The 22,401-nt window shown below is 45.6% G+C and overlaps 1 protein-coding gene across 1 annotated transcript in view; it reads right to left on the reverse strand.

Moving 5' to 3' along the window:
* Capn13 (calpain 13) overlaps positions 1 to 14,853 on the reverse strand; it is a 64,743-nt gene extending 49,890 nt beyond the window's left edge. The window contains exon 1 of the mRNA XM_046441706.2: positions 14,600 to 14,853. The gene's annotated coding sequence lies outside the window, so the exon portion shown is untranslated. The remainder of the gene's footprint in view (positions 1 to 14,599) is intronic.
* Between the last annotated feature and the right edge of the window lie 7,548 nt (positions 14,854 to 22,401).

Raw genomic sequence — 22,401 nt, forward strand, 5'->3', positions numbered from 1 at the left:
AAAAAGGAATGTTTTTAGGGGGGAGATGCCCAGGCCTTGCATCATCAGATGTTGAGTCCTAGAAGGGCACTGTGATATCCCCACATTTATGCTGTGCCTGGTGGCATAACCAGTGGATGGGTGAGCCTCAACTGAAATTCAGCATCCTTATTTCCAGTTTAGCATTCAGTCTGCTGTACCAAGCAGCCTCTCAGTGTGCTGACACGTTCATGAAAGGCTACGGGGGTTATTTGTACATTTAATGAGCATTTATTGAGCACTGACCTTGTGCCAGGCACTCTTCTGAATGCTGGCAATCCAGAGAGAACTACACCATGATCTTTATAATTTCAGGGCTCATTATCAAGTGGAAAAGATGGATTAGACATTTTAGCAGTCAGCTATCATTCGATAGAAGCTGTCAATTAAAAATGTGTACAAGAACCTGTGGTCATAAAGAGGAGGAGCTAGCAGCAGCCATGAACAGTCTGGGATTATCCTCCCACAGGAAGTGGGAAGAGGATATTCCCACATGACTCTCCTACAGAGAGTGAATCGTGCCTTTAAGGAAGAAGGATCTGCCAAGTGGAGAATGGATAGGTAGACTACTTTCTTAGAAAGTATCTGCAGGTGCCCTGGGTAGCAAGAGCTTGAAGGTCTAGGAGCTGTGTTGGCAGGCCATGGGGTGTGGAGGGCTCAGGGAGCCACTGGGGGATTGGTGGGTGGGGGTTGGGTTTAGGGAGCATTGGAAGAGATGGCCAGAAAGGCAGATTGAAAAGCTGGATTGAGATGTTTTTATACCCTTCAAGTACTGCAGGCCCACTGAAGACTGAAGACATGACCAAATCTGTAGATAGGACGGTGCTGCAGGGAACAAGTTGGGGGATGGGTGGAGCCTGGAAGCAGGGATGAGTCTAGGAGGCTGCTGCCTCTGTCCCTGTGAGACCGTGATGGAGCATTAGTGGTGAAGAAGGTAGAGGCGAGCCAGATTCCAGGGTCATTTCATAGGTAGAGCCAATAGGATTTGAGATTGAATCAAATATGGGAGGTGAGTGGGGAGAAGAAAAGGCAGTACACCATGGGTTTTGAAGTTTGCTCTCTGCTCTCACCACTTACTGTTTTTATAATCCTGAGATGGTATTCAAGCTGGTGGACCCGTTTCTCTATCTGTAGGAATGACTGTACCAACAGCATTGGGTTCATTGTGGAATTAACTCAAATTTGACCTAAGAGATCAACCTGAGGGACTGTCATACTGTAGGCATTCAATAAATGCTGGTGTCCAGTTTCCCTAAAGAGATTTCAAGGTTGGGTGAGGTTTCTCATTCAGATAGCCATAGGGAGGCAACTATTGCTGTTTTCCAAAATATGCATCATATCCTCAATCATGAGATTGGCCTAGATTTGAATCCCAAATCTACCTTATTAATTATGGCACAAAAAACCCTGAGGTCCAAGTGTCCCACTGATTACTGAATCTCAGTAGAAAAAAAAAGTCAAATGATAAAGAAGAAAGAACATAAATAACTTACAAAGAAAGAGCATGAGTTTGCAACCAAGATTTTGAATCTTAGAAAAACACATGCATACTTGAAATAACTTCACAATTATCTTGCAGTTCTCTTATAATGGTATGTGGCAAATTCTGTAGCTAGCAGATTCATAGGCAGAATATCACCGATTAAGTGTCATTATACAAGTGTATTTGGAGGGAATAGTACATACAATTCTCTTCCAAAAAGGATGTGAATAATTTTCATTTGAACTGTGAAAACGGGCATTTTTATTGATCCAAAATAGTTGAATAGAGTCGTATTCATGTGGTATAGGCTAAGGTAAATAGTGGTTAAATACAGGCAGTTTCATTTGATCTTACTTAATGTGATAGATGAATTGATTCAATCTTATCTTTGGAAAATAACAGACCAAAATATTCAATATGTCCCACCACTCGCAATGGAGTTACATGGAGAGCCCACAACAAATTAAATAAATAGTGATGAAGCTAAAATAATGGCAAGCTATCATTCAAGAGCAAGAAAATAGTGATAGAAATTGCTTGTCAATTCGAGACAAAGGCAATGGTACCTGGTAATGAAGAGCTGAGAGATTGTGGGTTTTCTACTCTCTGTGTGTGCTCAGGGATGGGGGCACCAGCACAGCATTGCCAAGCTCCCACCTCTCTGTCAAATTGGAGTGTGATAGACTCCAGCAATGAGCTATTTTTGGTTCATGAAAACCAAATTGTAGTTACCTTAATAACACAATTACAGATTGCTGGTAAGCAGCCCTAATACTAGGTAAAAATAAAAGTCTAAAGAATTTTGCTTCATTTTTCCATCAGAATCATACAAAGGCCTTTCATGTGAGAATCCATTCCCAGCCCATCTGGAGGACCTCACTGCCCACTATGGGTTGGAGGGTGGGCTGGTCAGACTTAAGGAATCCCTGTTCTAAGATTCACCTTCCTCATTTGTGAAATGGAGATCATAATCATATTACACACATAATAGGGTTGTTGTGAGGCTCGGATGAAATCATGCTTATAGAATGCTTAGCATAGTGACTAGTAAATAGAAAGCAGTCAATACATAATGGCTATTAGTTCCATGATCATTATCACTTGGAGCTTGGAAGGATTGTGCAGAAGCCAGACACCCTCTAAGGACTGACTTATGGCCAAGGGCAGGTGAGGCTCAGAGGGGCTTGCAGGGGTGAGGGCAGCCTGGGTGATTCACTATGCTTTGCTGTTCTGTGATGGCTCACTGCCTAGAGCCAAGAGGGAAGGGCAGGACTCTGAGGACAGGCATCCGGCCGGAGTTGGCTGTTAGAGGAGATGGTTGCTCTGGGAGAGAACCTTCCTGGGGAACAGAGAAGGCAGACAGGGAAGCTAGCTCAGCCTTCACACCCACGTTCCATGGCTACCAAGGGTCTGCTTTCTCTTGAATTGCTCATGGCTTGGCCAAGGAATAGCTTCTGGGCTCACTTTCTCAGGAAGGGTCTACAGAACTTAATATTTAATTTGTTGTTACCCAGTAAAGACCAACCAAATTTCCCGTGGTCAACTTGGAGAGGGCTGATGGTTTCTTTTCCCACCTCTCTCCTGCTTGCCCCATCGTGTAAGATATACAAAGCTGGAGGAGACTCCGCTGCCTTGATTGAAGAAAGAGGAAGTAAGAGACAAAAGGCCTACCTAAAGACCTACCAAGGTCAAAGTCTGTCTTATTTCAGGAGGGATCTCTTGGGTTGGCAAGAAAAATGGTACAGGAGGAGCTCGCAAACTGGCAAAGAGAGTTGACACAAAGGTCTTCCTACAAGAACTTTTGTGAGCTGATGTGTGGAGCTTCAGAAGCAGGCTGAAGCAGGCAGGAGGAACAGTGCGGCCATGAGGCCTCTTCTGCTGGCCTCAGGGTCTGAAAGAGGCTGATTCTAGGCCTCTGTGATTCCTCTGCTGGGTGAGGAGACAGGCACAATCAGCTGGGGCTGCATAAAAATATACTGCAAACTGGTGCCTTCACCAACAGAATTTATTTTCTCACAATTCTTTCTGGAAGCTGGAAATCTGAGACCAGCGTGTTAGCATGCCAGCTTCTGTGTCCTCACATGTTAAGGAAAAGCGGGGAGGGGAGGAGACACAGTCTTAGCACATTAGGTCTCACTTTTATGACCTCTTTTAGCCTCTTTTAACCTCAATCGTCTATCTCTAGACATGGTCATACTGGGGGCCAGGGCTTCATATGAATTCTGGATAAACACGGTTCAGGCCACAGCAGTGACTAACCCCTGGCTGACTCGACTCTTCAGGCTCTGACTGTGTATTCCAGGAAGAATGCAGACCACGGGGGAACTGGAGCATATTAATTAGGATCTCAGAGTAGAGGTTAAAGATGACAGCAGACATAAAAATGGCAGAGCAGCACCTAATGTGCAGAGTATGCAAACATCATTTGGATTAAATATAATGAGGGCTCCTTAATGGTGGAAGGGCCTTAGACACTTACTGATACATCCAACAACATGAACAAATCTCAAAAAACATTGTTCTGAGTGCAAGAAGCCAGGCAAAGTGGAGGACATCTGTTATGATTTCATTTATATAAAATCCTAGAAATGCAAACTAATGAACCATGACAGAAAGAAGCTCAGTGGTTGTTCAGAAATGAGGTGGAGGGAGGAATGGATTAAAGGGGTTCTCAGAAAATTTGGGGGGGGCATGTAAATATTTACCAATTTGTGGTGATGATTTCACACGTAAACACACATATCAAACTTACTGAAGTTTATACTTTAAATATGTGCAGTTTTTGTACATTCATTGCACCTAAATGAGGTTGTTTTAAAGACATGAATGGTGTGACTCTATGTTGTGTGCAACCAGAGATACGAAAAATTGTACTATATATGTGTAATATGAATCAAAATGCATTCTGATGTCATATATACTTTAATTTTTAGAATAAATCTTAAATAGTCAAATGCTGTACATAGCTTAATTTTCAGCAACTTCCTTTTTTTATAAGCCCATAAATTTAAAAAGTAGTTGTATTTTTTCCTTTTCATTGCTGTATATATAAAAAGTAATCATTCTACAATTTACTTAGACCTCTCCTCTCTGGAGCAGATCTCCCAATAAACACATGCAAGAATGTCTCCAGGTGTACTCCAGGGTGGAATTACTGGGGTTAGGGTATGCACATACTGAACCTAGTATGGCAAATTATTTCAAGGTTGTACCAATTTATAATCCCACCAACATTGCAAACAGCTCCCATTGCTATAGATCCTCAGTAACTCTTAGTATTGGCAAGGTTCTTATTTGTATCTGTCTAGTGGGAGTAAATGGCAACTCCTTATGGTCTTAATTTGTTTCCCTGATTACTGGTAAGATTGAGCATCTTTCAATATGTTTCTTCTCCATTCATGTTCCCTCCCTGGAGAAATGAATATTCATATCTTATGCCCATTTGTTTATTGGGTTGTCTTTTTCTTATTGATTTGTAGGAATTCTTTACTCACACTGGATATTCATCTTTTGTTGGTTATATATGCTGCAAATATCTTCTCCCAGTTTGCAGCTAATTTTCTTAATCTTTAAACAGTGTCTCTTGAAGAGCACAGTTATTCTTTACCTTACGCAAATACAGAGGTATTACAAACATCTGCTGATAAGTTTAATTATTATAAATTGAGCCAAATGTTAATTATTATAGAAATTTAACATAAGATAATTTGTGAGAGATTCTTTTCCTAACAGAAAGTTTATCTGCAATTAAGGCCATCATTTTCCAAATGCTGATTTAAAATTTTTTGCAGCTCCATAATTATATTTTTAAGAAGTCTAATATTCATAGCAAAAACCTGAAATGGACTTACAAAGGAGTATTTTGAGTACTTAGTTGATATGCTGAAGGAAGAGGATATGTGTGTGTGTGTGTGTGTGTAATTTCTTAATCTTTAAAAATCATTTGATGAAATCACCTATTTCTTACATATAAGATGGTGAAAACAGATTGTACAGGCTAAGTTGTACATCATGTCATATGGTAGAGCTGTGAAATGTAGCACAGGAAGGTAGAGTAGAGCTTAGTAAATAGGATTCACAGTTGTTGCAGAGATTATGGATGAAAGATTCTGGATTATCTTGGAATCATTGTAATCACAGAGCTCTTTCCCTTGTTTTTTCCTGTTCAAAAAAAAAATTTTTTTTTAAAACTTAGTCCTGGAAGAAAGTGTTGAAATGAAAATTTAAAAATCCTTTTCATCTCTTTCAGGCTTAATAATAGAAATAAAGGAAGAACCACTAACCAAGCAGAGGGAAGAACTAAAACCCTAAATGACCTCAGAACCCAGGAGATGAAACTTACTCCCTGCGACTGCAAACCTGTCTTCACATTTCAAAGTTAACTGTGCAAGTACACAGTGAGCAGGGTCTGTCTCGCTACATTTCATTTAAAAAAATATTTTCTTCATGTATTACTTGCCTTCCTCTTTATAATGAGGTGAAACTATGAGAGATTTGACAGCCTTTAGGGCAGTACAGCATTGCTGTAACTGGGATCCAGGCTCCAGTCCCAGGTATGAATCTTCTCTTGAGCCGCTTTAATGTCTGGGTTGAGTTCTAGAAGTTGCATTCCAAGAGGTTCATCAACATTCTCATTTGTATCCAAAAAAAGAGTATTTGAGTGGCATGGAGTCACCTGGCCAGGGAGGCAAGCACTGTGCTGGCAGGAAGCTCTCCTGGCAGGCACTATACCAACTAGGAACAGGCGATGGCCATCTAATTGGCACAAATGTGCCATCCAGACTTCAGCCAAGTAGACCAGGAACCTAGAAGTCACTTCCTGGGGAGAAGAGCTGGAGTTCCAGAGTTTACTGGGAGAAATGCAGATTGAGGAGAGGTCTACAGACTCATCATTTTGTCCCTGCAGCCCCCTTCCCTGGCCCTCCAGATGGATGTCACCGAGACAATAGGGGCTCAACCACCACTGGACCCACAACAGGGCTCCCCACTCCTGTCTCCCTGGCAGTTCTCTGGTCCCAATGTTAAGATCCAGTGTGAAAGCGAGACTGCCTTGCCCTTTTAGAAAGAGGAAAGAAAAGGGCAAAAGAGGCAGAATGAGGTGGTGGGCACAAGTAGGTGAAATCAGGTGGGGACTTTGGTTTGGATCCAGCTGTGTCTTACTGACTACATGACCCTGGGCACTGGTACTTCCGAGCCTCCTTTCCTTACATATAAAATAGACTGGAGGTGAAAGTAGTAAAACCAGCCTCATAGTGCCACGTGGGTATTAAGGGAGAAGACTCTTGGTGTGGCATGTAGAAAATCTTGTGACCACTATCCTATCAGCAATTTCTCAGGTATCTTGCCTGGCCTACTGAACTTGAGTCCAGTGACTGGGGCTCCATACCAGATGATGGGTACCCCAAGCCCTGGCCAAACTTCCTCTGGACTTCCAACATCAGAGTCATGTTCCTCCCAAATGTCTGGACGCTCACTACTCTGCCTGGTAGTCACTCTGAGTGCCCACCTACATGGGCACGCAGCTGAGCTGTACACTGCATTATTGCTCAGCACCTGTAGCTGGACTGGGATCCCACAGCCTCCATCCTGTCCTGGGGCATTTGCATCTCCCTGCCCACCCTGTCCTGCCATGATGGCCTGAAGCCAATCACATTCCCAGTGGAAAGAACTGGAAGGCAAAGGAGGCACACATCATCAGTTTGGCTTAGAGGGTGCAACTAGTCCTCAGATATTTGGGGGCAGGGATTAAAGATCTTTTTTTTTTTTTAATATTTTATTTTTTTTTTATTTCTCAGCGGACACAACATCTTTGTTTGTATGTGGTGCTGAGGATCGAACCCGGGCCGCACGCATGCCAGGCGAGCGCGCTACCGCTTGAGCCACATCCCCAGCCCCATGGGATTAAAGATCTTTAAAATAGAATTTTCTGCAGCAAGGAAGATGTTGTAAACCCAACACAGAAGCCAGTAGCCGTGTGTGGCTATGAAACCCTTGAAATATAGCTAATATGATTAAGGGACTGAATTCTAATTTTATTCCATTTTATTTCATTTACATTTAAATGTAAATATCTACATGCAACTAGTGGCTGCCTTATTGGACAGCACCAAGAAAAGAGCTATGAATGATATGAACAAGGGTGTGAGGACACTTGAGTGGAACTGGTCAAACAGAAGTGGTGCAGAAGCATCCCTGAACGGGGCAGTTCCCTTTCACCTTTGACCCACTGGGCTCTTGTCTCTCTGGTGCTTTCCTCCAGCATCCAGTTTTTACATGCAGGACAGCAGCTGCCCCAGCCCTCACAGTGAGGGTGCAGGAGTTGGCCTGGTCACTGTGCCATTAGACTTGCTTAGCATCTCCCAGCCACAAAGGGTGACTTTGTTTTCATTTTTTTTTTCAATCAACTAAGAAACAGGAAGCAGCGGTTCAATCGTCGTCTGCCCAGGAGTGATGCGCACAGCCCTCTCCTGTGGCTGGTGTTTTTCAGAACAATGGAAATAAATCTGATGTAATGTAGCAGAACACGACAAGGGACAGTTTTCCCCTTAACAAATACTCATTTGAAATGGTGCCCAAGCCCTGCACGAGGAGCGATCTATTTCCCACAACAGTGTTCCAGCAAAACCCATTACTAATTCCACAACTCAAATTAAAACTAACAGAGCTTGAAGGCTGGGGCTGACACTCTCTCTGCTGACAAGGAACAAGGAAGGGTGGGGGAAGGGGCCCGCACACTCTCGTGTGTATGTGTTTAATTACACTGTTTAACACATGGAGAATAATCTAGCCACCCAAGTGGAGAAAATAAGGCACTTAACTGCTCTCTGGCGGAAAAAAACCCGGTGCAAATCACTTCCAGCTATGTGCCACCTCGGCACACCTCAGGGCTTCAGGGACAGAGAGGGAAGGAGTGAGGGAGAAGCTAGAAAAGGGAGGCAGGGAGAATGTGGGGGAGAGAAATGGAGAGAGAGAGAGAGAGAGAGAGAGTGTCAGACAAAGCAAGGAAGACGGGGGGAGAGGGAGGGAAGAAAAAGGGAAAGAAAACAGAGGAGAAATGGCAAGGAAAAGGGGGAAAAAAAGGAGAAGCAAGAGAGAGGAAGAGACGGAGAGAGGGGACACATGACTATTCTCGAGAGAACTGTGGGAGATGGTGTTAAGTGAGGATGAGCACTAATTCTGGATTTTGAATATGGTACTTAACCCCAGAAGGGTGCTGTACCAGGCTGCTCCCACGCATCTGAGTCATCTCAGAGCCTTTTCATGCCTTGGTGGCCTAAAAATTATAGGTGGAGCTTGTGACCCCCAGAAAGGCAGTTCTCAGAGGAAGACTCTGCTGGGCTCAATTTGCAGAAGGGGAAACTGAGGCTCAAGATCAATCAGGAGAATTGGACAGCACTTGTAGGAGACTCCTGCTCTGCCCCAGCTTGCAGACTGGAGATCTGGCCTGTAAGCAGGGCCTGGCCCTGTGCATTCTACTCTCTGCCCAATCGGGGCTGAGATGGGTGCAGGTAAGCAAGTGTTTTTCATCTTCTAAGATAATCTCTAATCCACCAGGGGCCACGGAAGTGGGAGGCATGAAAGAGGCAGATTTAGAATGCTACAAAGCATCCCAGATCTGGAGCAGGTACCAGAGAAGTGAGTGCTCAGAATGGAACTATCCACTGCCTGCCAGTGACTGGGTTCGGTCTCAGGGCTGGCTGCCAAGCAGATCAACAGCTTGGCACGAGAGCACAGAACACAGAAGCTACCTCCCATGGTGCCAGGCCTGGAGCAGCCACATCCTCTCTCTCCCCACTGCCCTTGCATGGGGACCCAGCCTGCGGGCCCATGGGAGCTCAGAGACCTCAGCGGATGGCTCCTTCCCAGAAGACCCTGTGAGGCAGCAAAGAGAACATCTGCCTGGCAGAAAGATCTGTGCAGCTCCACTAAAGTCTCTGAGCCTTGGGCTCTGTCCTCTGGCCCAGCTTCCCCCATTGGGAACACTAAGAAGGTTGGATTTCCTTTTCTAGGTGTTTTTCAACCCTAATGTTCTGTGCTTCTGGAGTTGAGAATATGGGTTCTTCTAAGCCCTAAGTGATATTGTTCGGCAGATGATAAAACAAGAACCCACAGAATGTTTTTATTCTTTGCCATTAAGGTTAGGCTCATTGTGTGGCAACATGATGTATTTTGCATAAAACTATTCTCCTCTTTCCCCTCTAGACATCTTTGATATGTGTCATTCAACTGAGAAAGAGGCCTAGAACATTCTTGAGTAAACCGTCAACTGTGTTCTACAAACAAGGTAGATAAAGCATTCTCCCTGGGTTCCGCAATTATATGCCTATCAAAGAGTGGGAATGGGAGCCTGGCTCTGCCAATCTTTGACATTTTCCTAGATTTCTAGGCATGGATGAAGGAATGTTCTGTTCACTTACTGAGTCAATTGGGACACTTAGGAGGATGGGGCCCATTTGTCAACCTAAAATGCTGGGTCTTAAGAACTTCTGTTTTGGACCAATGCTCCCCAGGCTCCCCACCTGATCTAATCCAAAAGGCATGAACCAAAGAGGACTGGGTTAGGCATCTTTTCCCCTCCCTGCCCCTTCCAAAGGCTTTTTGGAAGTTGAGGCTACAATTAGATTATCCATTTATTCTTAAAGAATTTCCTCTTGGCCTAACTTCTTAGTCTTTCATTGAGGTGAGACAGAGAAAGGAAATAGAGGAGACAGATAAAGGCAGAGGGAGCAGGAAGGTAGGGCAGGGAGACCCAGAGAAGAGCCAAGAGAGAAAGGAAGGGCCAGTCAGTGGGGAGAGGGACTGTAAGGAGGAGAGTGGCCCAGGAGAGGCCAAGATGAAATGAAGGGCAAAGACACAATGCAGCCATTCTCATGTAGCAGCCTGGGTGTCCCTGGCTCACTGTCATTGTGCCTCATCCATCCCATGGGAATATTGAAGGACAGCAGGAAAACAGACTTGCACCTGCTTGCTGTACCCCTGGGAGGAGCCCTTGAGACTCCACCCTTCTACCTCCAAGCTCTGCCTACAACAGAGCAGGGAGGAAAGGCGGCTGAGCTGGCAGGTGGACCTCTGGCCTGGTTACCTCAGGCACACCAGCCTGGGCCTGGTCATTCTGGGCATCTCAGGCTGTTGGCAGCCACAGAGGTGCATGGGCAGAGCTGGGAGTGGGAGCCTGGCTCTGCCAATGCCCCTCCCACCATGGGGCAGGGGTGGGAGAAACACCAAGCAGCATGAGCAGCCAGCCACCTTGGCCAAGGGAGCCATTCCCTGTCCCAACCAGGAGCGCAGGGGGTCACCCTGTGGTGGTTCTCAGGAGGGCCCAGGCCGAGCTTCTTCTCAGATTTTTTCTGAGAATCCTGGGCTTCAGGTGCCTTTGTTTTGCTTTGGTTTTGTCTTTCTGTGGCGCTGGGCATGGAACCGAGGGTCTCAATGTTCTGAGATGGTCTGAGATGGGTGGGTACGGGGCTGTGTGTTTGAATAAAAAAGCTTCCATCCAAGCAGATGGAGTCACACCTCTGGGGTCAGGGACAGGGGTGTGTGGACCAGTGGGAGGGAAAGTCTTCCAAAATTGAAAGCTTTCTGATTAAATATGACAAAGTGCAGTGTGGAAGGAACAAGTGTTTGTGGGTGAGAGAGAGGAGCAAAGAAAAGCCTCTGAGGGGCCCCGTGTTCCTCCTTCATCTGTTCCCACCCCTTAGAACTCCGAGGTGGGGGTGAGGGTGGGGGCCGGAGCATTTCCAGGAGGGGCTTCAGGCCATAAGGAAAGAGAGAGGAACAGAAAGAACCAGCTTGTGGGGAGGTCGAAGGGGAGGTGAGGGAAGGACAGGTCCACGAGGGTGGACAGGCCTGGGAGCCTCTACCTGAGAAGAGGTGGAGCTATCTCCAGGGCCCTCCAGCTGCCTGGACAACCTTCCTACAGGGAGCCATGGGCGAGGCCTGTGTCCACTTGGAGAAAGCAACCTGGCTGAGGGAGTAGACACGGTTCACAGACAGGTGAGACAGAGAGAGCAGAGCTGGGTCAAGATGGACCGAGCTGATGGAACGGGCCAGCCTGCCCACCAGAGTCCTGGGAACCAGGAAGCCTCTGCCCTGAACTTCTCCCCCAGGTAATGCCACAAAAGTCCTGATGGAGCTTACCCCTGTCCTGCAGCCGACTGGCAGTAAGCTGCTGAAGGCTTGGGCTGGGGAAAGCCAGGGTTTGAATAGAGATCTGGGGCACACATTCCTATGGCTTGGGACCTCATTGCCTCTCCCACCCCAGGCCCTTCATAGTCCACTGGATCCAGATGTGGTCATTGAAGGCAGGTGAGGTCACTCTAAGGGAAAGGATGACCCTCCATGTTTCTAGTCTTCAGGTTTGCTGGGGTCAGCTTGTTCTCTGTGTGTAAGCAGAGGTCCTGGTCCGGCTGATCCTCAGGACTGGCAGGTGGGCCTGGCAGGGCTGACCTAGTATGATCAGAGGGCAGACTGCTGCCCAATGGACCATTCTTTCACAGGAAAAGCAAACAAGGGTCTTGGCCACTCGTGGTTTTAAAGGCCTCTTGGGCTTATGTGGTGGAGTAAGGATGTTAGCTCTAGAACCCAGGCTCTCTCCCAGCCCAAGTATCCTGAGCATGGGTTATATGCAAATACTATGCTTATACAGTCCTTGAACATCCTCAGATTTTGGTATCCACAGGACGTCTTGGAACCTGCCCCCCAATGGATACTGAGAAGACTACACTGTGTAGTGTAGTATCCTGTGGATACCAAAATCTGAGGATGTTCAAGGACTGTCAAGCATAGTATTTGCATATAATCCATGCTCATTCTTCTGTATGCTTTCAAACATCTCTAGATTATTTATAACACCTAACACAATATGAATTTAGTGCAGATAGTTGTTATATTGTATTGTTTAGGGAATAATGACAAGAAAAGAAGCTTGTTCTGTTCAGCACAAAATTTTTACCCAATCTTTTTGAGCTGCAGTTGGTCAAATGCACAGATGCAGAAACCACAGATAAGGAGACCCTATTGTCTCGAGGGAGGTAGAAAATCAACACTCCCCTCTTGATTTTACTCTGGTGTTTTTTGCATGGCCTTGGGCTTCCTTACCACCTATCAGTGGCGGGCTCCACCATGAAGTTTGATAGCATTAGAATGTACTCTGTCGGACTTCCAAACATTGAGGAGAAATGAGATGGAGCAGCTGACTTCAGATGACCCTTCAGAATTCTCTTTATGGGAGAAAGAGGTGACCCCCATGAAACACTAGTTCTTGGCACGGTGTTCAGAAAATAATAACCATGGTAATTTGATCTTCATTGAGCATATCTCCAGTGCTATCTCAGGTTCTTCTAGCCTCAACTGTCTCCAAGACTCTAAGTTTCCTTTTCTACTCCAGCCAAGGACATGGCTCTGCTGGTCATTTCTGCCTCAGCCTCAAGGACTAAGATCTGAGTTTTCAGAGGCTGCCAAGAGAGCAAAATGACACAAGCCAGGAAAGCAGGAGAGCAAACTCCTCTGAACCAGACGAGGGAGGAGACAAGGAGCCAGTGTATCATCATCTCCTCTCCATCTTCTCTCTATTCTAAGCCAAAATGTTTATGAAAAGCTAGCACAGAGATGGCCTGCTTTGCCAAGTGACCTCCATGCCTCTTTGTGAAGACAGGTTGGGTGGGTGGCCTGCATTGCTTCCCATGATTCTCTGCTTATTTTCCATTTCCCTCACTCCCACTGCCCAGGTATCACACCTCCATGGAAGTGAGTGCATGTTGCTGATGCTTCACCTTGGGCTTTGCTTCACAGAGAACCAGGCTAAAGAAATATCATTAGTAATAACTAACATTTCTTGGGCACTTGCCATGAGCCAGATACAGCTAAGTACTTTTCATAATATCCAACCCCATCTAACTTTTTCAATGGTATGAGGTGGATACTATGGCTACCACAGTTTAGTGATGAGAAAACTGAGACCCAGAGTCCCTCAGCTCACATGTGGAAGGGTAGCAGGCACAATAACTGACACAGAATATGCCCTCAGTCCCAGGAAGTGGGTTATTAGTGAATGCGTTTCTTGATAGCACCTCTTCTTCTAAGGTGTTCTTCCAAATGGGTCATTGAACACTATCAGCTAATGGACAAATTGAGGTTTGATAGAACTTTAGTTCTGTCATTTGTGTCTGGTAGATGCTTTGTCCATCTATAATTTGAGAACCATGAGCTCATGCTACATGTAACTCATGCCTATTAGAAATTGTTAGGTTATTATATTTTCATCAGTGAATGTACAAACAAGTAAACCTTCCTACATCTACCATGCACCTCTCCACCACCAAAAAAAAAATGCCCCTTGTGGTGGAGCAATTCAAGAAAATGTGCAGGTCAGAGACCCACTTAATCTCTCTTAGGGATGAACAAAGTTTTTCTTGTGACCCAGGACAAACAGGGCAGTCAGTGACTAGGGTAACTGAAGTTGGAAAACATTTGCATTTGAGCTCAAGTTAAGCAGCTGGACTATCTCCCTGAGAACAGCATCACATTTCAAAAATGATTCGACTCCAGCAGCCACAGGGACAAATCTGTGACTGACACAGCTGTAGGGGGAAGGGAAGCATCTGATCCTCTGAAAATGCAGTGATCTGTCTTTTCTGATTAGTCCAGACTTTGCCACTTTGTTCATGTAACTATTCTGCTACATCTTTAGAAAACAGAAGGCCTGGGCCCCCTTTCTCCTTTTAGCAAATTTTCATTAAGACACTTACATGTGTCAGAAATGATACATTTGGGAACACAGGGGCACAATTCTCTCATGGTCCATGATGCACTCAAAGTTTTGACTTTGAGCAGAAACCAAAGATGGCTCAGTGACTGTGAGGTCCTCTCTCTGCAGCAACTGGGCACAATCTCTATAAGCTTCTCCTAGAAAGTGAACTCGTCCTTTGCCCTCATTCTTAAAGCATCTTCTTGGACCACTTTGATCAGACATAGCTGGTTTTCCAAGTTACTGAATCACACACCTCTGGGGGACTCAGAATGTGCCTTGTGAATTAGTCTTCTAATTCTAGAAGACTCTTTGTGGTTCAGAGCCCCAAAAGATCACCATTCACACCTTACCTGTGTCCTTCACAGATACGTCTGATGGAGCAGCATCCACGGCAGTATTCCTGCAGGAAACCCAGCTGGGACCCAGTCCCACAGCCTCAGCAGGAGCAGTTTTGTGTGATGTAAGGTGGCAGTGCTGACTGCGGAGAAGTCTTCAGAGAAGCTGTGGGCCAACTGGCAGCCCTGGAATCTGCTAGCTTCTTTCCTGGGCTCTTCCTTATATGGGCACACCAGGTGCTGCCGCTCCACCTTAGTTAAACAGTGACTTCTGTGTCCAGGCCCTGGCACTGGAGAGAGAGACAGACAATAATGGGTTCTAACAGCAAGTTCTCCCATGTCCTCTACCCAGTCCTCTCCCCACCTGACCCCACCTCACTTCTAGATGCTTTCAGATACTGACTTCTTGACTGCCTTGATTGTGGTTTCCAGATATTTCTTCAGCTTCATTTTTCTTCTGCTTCAGGAAATTGGTGTTTTTATAAAGCCCTTCTAGGAGAGGGGAGGAAGTGCCAGGAAAAGACTCCAGGAAGTAACTCTCCTTCATGCCACATTCTAGTGTGGGAAGCACATGTGCCATGTCCTTCTGTCAAGAGTGGTCACTCAAGGAGGATCATGGCACACATCCTTTCAACTGGACAGAGCATCTTCCTTCTGCAAATAAATTGCAGAACTCCTTAGCCTCTGGGCCCAGCGAGACCCGGGGATGGTTTTTGTGTCATCTGTTGATGGGTCAGGGAGCAACAGATGAGGCATTAACAGCCCACTCTTCCTGATTCCAGAACCCTGATGGCGTAGTTCACCCGTGTTATCAGAGATACTGATAAAATCAGTAAGGCAGGAAAAAAATGTGTGAAAATCACCAGAAACTAACACCGGACCTTCTCCAAACTGGGATGGCTGAGAAGAGATGGAGCTTGAAACATGGAAGGAAGAATCAGAGTGCTTGTCAGATGTGGCTCAAACCACCCTGGGAGATAGCACAGTGGGTGAGTAGGGGTCACTGGCTTGAGCAGAGGTGGCTTTCAATCTCATTCCATAAATTCTAGCTTTATAGCCTGGGTAAGTCCCTTCCCTGCTGAATTTTAGTTCACTAATCTGTGAAGTGAGGTTTATGTTGCTTGCCCTGTCTGCCTCACATTTGTTTAGTGGGACACTTGGGGACATATGCTATTAGAACATTCACTATAAATACAATACACACACTATTATATAAAGATGGTTAATGAATAAACATGCCTATATTTGTGGTACCTGCTTGAAATAATTTTACTAATAGGGTATGCAATCAAAAACATTTGGAAGCCAGCATATTGGGAAAAAAAGGTGAGAAAATGTGTTCGCAAGCCCCACCCACACAAGCCTATATTGAGTTGGTGCCTCAAGGAAAATAATTGGGTGTTTTCCAACTGACTGATGATGGTTTTTGTCTTCTCTCATCTCATGAAATATTTTTCCCCGCAAGAGCAGGAGCCTTTGTCCCTAGAGTGGTCTTTGGGAGTATTGAGTTCAAAGGGAAATATCTCTCGAGGGAGATTTGGGTGCCAGGAGACAAGTCTCTTTGGGTGATAATTGTATGGGAAGGATGGCAAAAGTGAGGGGTCCTGAGAGGAAGACCTGTTCACAAATCCAAGTGGCTGTTTGCTTTTTTTGATTTCTTGGATTCTTTGGCGCTCTCCTCCCGACCTGTCTGTGCTCTTTAGAGACCAAATCTCAGAGATTTGTGTTTCCCAGAGAATTCCAGCCTGGGGCCATAAACCAGGTAACACCTAACAGTAAATTCCTAATGGGACTTCCTGCTCTGAAGGAATGCCCTTCACTTCACATCCTGCTCTGAGATGCAGCCCCTTGGTCCCCCAGTGGCACCTGCCATGGCCGCCCCTTCTCCTGAGGCAGATCTCTTTCCTTGCATGTGACAGCAGCTATGTCACCAAGACCCAGAGGCCTGCATTATCTAACAAATGCAGAGATTCTGCTGTGGCCGCCCAAGTCGGGCTACTGGGGCTGTTCCTGAGTACTATAGTAAGATGCTTTCATTGCCTCAGTGTTGCAACCACACCCCACCCCTACTCTATAATGTAATGGTTGTCCTTGGTGCTGCTGTTCCCCACACCCACACTGCTGACATCTCATGCTCTGTGTCCTATAGAAATGATAGAGAAATAGCTCTTTCTTGTACTGTCCTTTGAGCCTTAAGAAAATCAGAAAGAGGTGAGGGTCAGGGTCTTCAACCTCACCTTAGGAACCTAGGCTATAGTCCTTGAACCAACCTACCCTCCCTTGGAAAGACTTCTGTCTCGGGATCCTCTTTGCTCACTCATGATAAACTCTGCTCACTCACTCCTGGAGGCTCTCCCTCCCCAGCCTGTAGCCATGATTCCAGTTACCCAGATCTTGAGACACACAGCTCTTCTTCCTCCCCTTCCTTCCCCCCTCCTCCTCTTCTCCAAGTCCTCTATTCTGCTTGACTCCCTCTCTGTTCCTTCATCGTCCCTTTACAATGCCCTGTGCCACCCTGTGTATCAGGCCTTGTGCTGGCCTCAGCACACACAGCTGTAGACCAGTGGACACAGCGAGCATTGTTGCTTAGGAGTCTAATGTGAGAGGCTCCCTCAACCAGTAACCGCAGAACAGCTAGATGATTTCACTTGGGATCAGCGCCGTGAGGCGGGCAGGGGTGGCAGGTTTGATGAAACTCCAAAGCAAGGAAACGGCTCCCGCCCCCATTGGAGGGGTCACTGGAGGCCTCCCTGAGGAGTGCAGGATGGGAGGAACCAGCCAGGAGGAGAGTGGCGAGAAAGTCCAAATCCCTGGAAGAGTTTTCCCAAAGTAAAAGCCAAAACACCTGTACCCATGTCAAGAAACACCCTTACTGGGTTCCCAGAAGCTCCCTGGACACCTTCTCCCCACAGTATCCTGCAGGCAGCCCCAAGGTAAAGCGTCCTCAGGCTGGTTAATTTTGATAAGCCTCATTTTCTTTTTCTTTATAAGAAAATAAACCAGTGTTGATTTACGGGACTAAGTCAAATGTCCATGTAAAACATAACAAAGGGCACTGTGTGGCCGGGTGAATGGGTATACAGGGTGCTTGAACAGATCAGCTGTGAGATTTCATGTGTTATTACATTCCTCAGGGAGCGGAAATGGCAAAGTCAACAAAGTGAGATGATTTTGTTATTCCTAAGAAGGATGAGACCCCAAACTCACCCAGCCTGTGTTTGCTAAGGTGTGGACTGTGGACTAGATGAATATGAACCATCCAAGTCAGGCACAGGTCCCTTCCTCCCCAATTTGTGCCCTGGGGGACAGGATCCCAACAAAAGCTGGAGTTTCCATTCCTATGTAGGATAAGACCGTGCAGTGTATGTGAAGGTGGAGAGGCAGGAAGGGTACAGGCACAAGGGACAGAAGGAACCCAGGGTGGTGGTTACTTAATAATTACTGTTTTTCTAAACCCACCCATTAAAAAACAAAAACAAAAAAACTTAACCATTTCAGTCACTGGAGCTTACAGCTGCATGTGAGAGAGGCTGACCCAGAGTTTGTGCCCTACCCTACTGGCTTTGAGCCTCTTCCCTACAAAGTCTCACCACCCCCAATATTTCTGGGCAGCCTGGGGGTGTCTTCTGGGTGTCCACAGAGCATGTGTCCCACTAGGGCACCCTGAACTGCCTTGCACAATGCACTGGGCTCGTGCTGCACCTAGTTACGTTGTCCCCAGCCCCAGTTCTTCTCCCCAAGTCCCTGCTGGGGCCCTCTTCCTGTGCAAACCACTCTTGCAATTGTATGCCTCTGAGGGGAGGTGTTTCTAACTTAAATTTATTTTCCATAGGATTGCCCTGTTTCTGTCTCCCTTCTCATACCCCCTTTCCTTTCCCTTTCTTCCTCCCCAACACTGATCTCTCAGGCATTGGTTTTTCTGCAGGGTGAGCTTCCAAACCTGAGTTTGGGAAGGTTAACCTATCCTGCATCTTTGGACATTATATCATTTCTAACTTTTGGCCTTGCCAAAGTTACAAATCCTTGCATGGGAATCTTTTCAAAAGGTGATGATTCATTTCCTAAATTCCTAAAATTATCAGATGAAGAGCTACGAACCCTGGAAAGGTCTTCAATTTTTATGGCTAAAATACTTTTCCAAAGGACTGTACCCGCCACCTCTTCCAGCAGTGTAGAAAGGCCTTTCTATCTCCTTTATAGTATTTTTACTTTACAAAATGGTGCCACTTACCTATGGTGGAAAGATGGAGTACTAGAGAGTAAAGAAGTGAACTGCAAACCCTCAAAGGACCTCTGTGATCTCATTCATCTAGACAGCACCTCTCCTTCAGGTGGCGTTTTCCCCCATGCCATGTGCCCAGACCCAGGCACAGGGCTAATTAGCAGTCCTTGGACACATCATATACTCCCATGTTCCCATGACTTCATTTATGTTCCTCCTTTATCTAGAATTTCTCATCACCTCTCTTCTGACCAGTCAAACTCCAGTCAGCTTTCAAGTCCCAATTCAAATATCACTGCTATTATTCTCACTACCTACTAGGGGCCAGTGTTTAATAAATACCAACAGTTGCCCCTACTATGACACCTTTACGGAATACTATAGGAAGGCCCTTTTAATATGACATATACTTTAATTTAATCCTTATAACCCTATAAGAGAGGTGTCATTGACTCCACTTTATACACCAAGGAGTGTGCCTTTGAAAGGTTAAATAACTTACCCAAGATCACATAGATTGAAGTGGTCAACTTGGATTTGAACTCAGTTCAATCTGAGTTCAGAGCCTAGGTTTCTATCCTCTATGAAATTCTCTTCTGTGAATCTTACAGCTTCTTCCTCTTTCTGTACAATGTCTTATTCACTCAGTTAGGCCATTATATACTATGAGCTACTTACATGGCAAGGATAATGTCTCCTCTATGTCCCAAACTCCTAGCAGATACATGGCCCAAGGTAGGTGCTCAATAAATCTGTGTGGCATTTAGTGCACTACATAAATCAAGTGGATTACTTGAGTGTTGAAGAGGAAGACCATTCATTTATCTTGGGCTACAATAATTATTTTACCTAGACAAATGAACTATAAGTTAGAAGGAGTCCTTAAACTAGAATTTGGAACTGACAGGAAAGGCCCATGAGAACATTGCTAGAGGGGCAGGGATGAGGCGGTTGACCTCCAGAAGGATGCGCCCTGCAGATTCTCATGGCCTCTATGATGGATAGGTCTTGTCTTACTTTTAGATTGAAGAAATATGTGAAAAAATATCTAAAATTATCTTCAAAAGTACATTAGCAACACTCAAGTTTTCAAATCAGACTGTCCTGGCCTTACCACTTTCTTATTGCAGAATCCTGAACAAGCTGCTTAACTCTAAGTATGCTTTCTCAACACCAAAAGGGTGATGATAATAGAATTTAATTTGTCAGGTGTCATAAGAATGAAAAATCCAACAGCAAGAAGATTATTTAATACCAATTCTGGTACATAATAACTATTTGGGAAATGATGGGTATTCTTTAGTAAATGTGACTTAACATCCGGCTGGTGGAGGGGTAGGGGAACTGGGTTAGGAGGGAGGCTGGGTCTCCTGAGGTAGGAACCAAGAACATTAATGGGCAGGTTAAAGGAGACAACCCAGGACAGTGAAGTAGGTCCCAACAGTGACCAAGAGAAAGTCCAGGGTGGGAAAAGTATGCTGTAAATGTGGCCTGAAGAAACCAAGCAACTAGCAAAATGTGGCTGCTGCCATGCGTTGCCGTACCTATAAAGACAGAAGAATCTATCCAGAGACAAAATGTGCTCTGCCACTGATGGGGAAACCTTAGTAACAGGTGGACTGGAAGGAAAGGAACCTCTCCCTCCTTTTGGTGTGGTGGCCATGGTGGAGGGGACTGGAGCAGTACAGGTCCTTCTTGTGCCCTGGAGGGAGTATGTGTCAATCATGGAGCTTGCTCTGTCTCCTCCCATACTTCAGCACCCCTCAGGTTATGCTCCTTTGGTGAACACCAGATCCATGAAATCACAGTCCAAGGGTGGCCACTCTCTGTCCTTGCAGCCTCAGAAGACACCTGGACCAGAACCATATCCTGTCCTTGGAATTGAAACTCTGCCTGGGGTCAAAGGGGGCATAGGCATCATTGTTTTGTGTTACTATAACAGGATGTCTACAGACCAGGTAACAATAGAAGTTTATTAGCTCCTGGTTCTGGTGCCTGGGAAGTCCAATATTAAGGTGCCAGTGTAAGGTGAGGACCCTCTGACTGCATCATTCCATGATGGAAGACAGAGGATCAGAGAGTGCAACAGTGAGAGAGAAAGAGGGCCAAATTCTCTTTAAAAACAAATCCACTCTCACAATAAGGAACCCACCCTCAATAATAACATAGACCCACTTCTCAGGCCCCACCTCCCAACATATTGCATTGGGGATTAAGTCTCCAACACATGGACTTTGGGGGACACACCCAGTGCATATTGATTGAACAGACGGATTTGAGATTGTTCTTACTACTTCCTTCTTCAACCATATCCCCTAATAAACTTTTTCTCAGGAATTTGAGTCAGAGGGCTTAAGTCAAGATGGAATGTGGGTAGGTGGAGCTTGGAGGAAGCTGTACTCCAGCTATCATCCTCTAGCTAACTTGGCAACCTCATGAAAAGCCCTACCTTCTCCCAAAAGGCATTGAATGGGTAGGGTGGGACAGGCACAGATCAGTGGTGTTCAGAGTTGCTGCAGAATAGCTTGAAGACGAAGGAAGGACTTGGGCACACAGGTGGGGAAATATTTCAATTGCCCATTGAAGCTGAAGTGACTTATGGGGATGAGTGGACTTTGGGGAAGAAGAGGCAGGAGGCCAAGGACACAGGATGGACAAGTAAGGCCTGGTGGCAGTGCCAGCTCAATCTCCACAAGAGGCTGTGGCATGACAGTTTCGTTTGTGAGTCAGACACTTGAAAAGATGCTCTCAGTCCCAATAGGAGAGCCCCCGGGTACCCTAATGAAATAATCTTGGAGATCCAGTGTGGGCTAGTGCTGCTGCTCCCCAAGCACTCCTGGGTACTTCTCTCTGTTCCCCAAGACGATGAGCAAGAAAACTGACAAAAAGGGATGCCTGTGCTCATTTGGAGGAACAGAAAGAAAGGGCTGTCCTGTTGAGACCGTCTCATCTATAGCCAGTCTTGGGGGTGAATCCTCAGAAGATAAGAGGCCTTTGGAGAAGATGAAGGGGGAACCCTGAGGCCTGACTCAGCAGAAGGTCTGCCGCCCACGGATGCATTATCTATGAAAGACAATCAAAATAATTTCATGAATATGGATACTGGAGCCTTCACTGAGGGATTAAATGAGGAAGTTTAAGACTGCCAAGGATCACCGAATAAGAGCCATATCGGGACAGGCCTCAGGTGGATGGGCTGCAAGCTAGCTGGGGTGCGCCCGCTGTGATTACACAAAGCCAGCTCAAGTGGTCAGAGGAATATTTGTGCCTCCTTATAAGCCAGTGCCTCTGGGGAGGTGTGTGCAAGTCTATTAATATCTATTTTTATCAGCATTAGGGCCGTACTTACATCTTGAGAGGACAATCATTAGACAATGAACCAAACAGGAAGATAAGTACAGTGTGCTCAACTGCAAACGCTGCCCCTGAAAAGAACAATCAAGCTTTATTCATTTCTTTTTCAGCTCATTATGTTAACCTTTTATTATACAAAACTTTCAATTCAGTTGTACAATGACCAGGAAAAAAATATATATTTGGGACAATTCACAAGCAATGTTTATCATACCTACGAAAAGGGGGAAAAAAAAAACTA

The sequence above is a fragment of the Marmota monax genome, unplaced genomic scaffold, assembly GCF_021218885.2.
Source record: "Marmota monax isolate L192 unplaced genomic scaffold, Marmota_monax_Labrador192_F-V1.1 WCK01_AAM20220418_F8-fsc00010, whole genome shotgun sequence".
NCBI lineage: Eukaryota > Metazoa > Chordata > Mammalia > Rodentia > Sciuridae > Marmota > Marmota monax.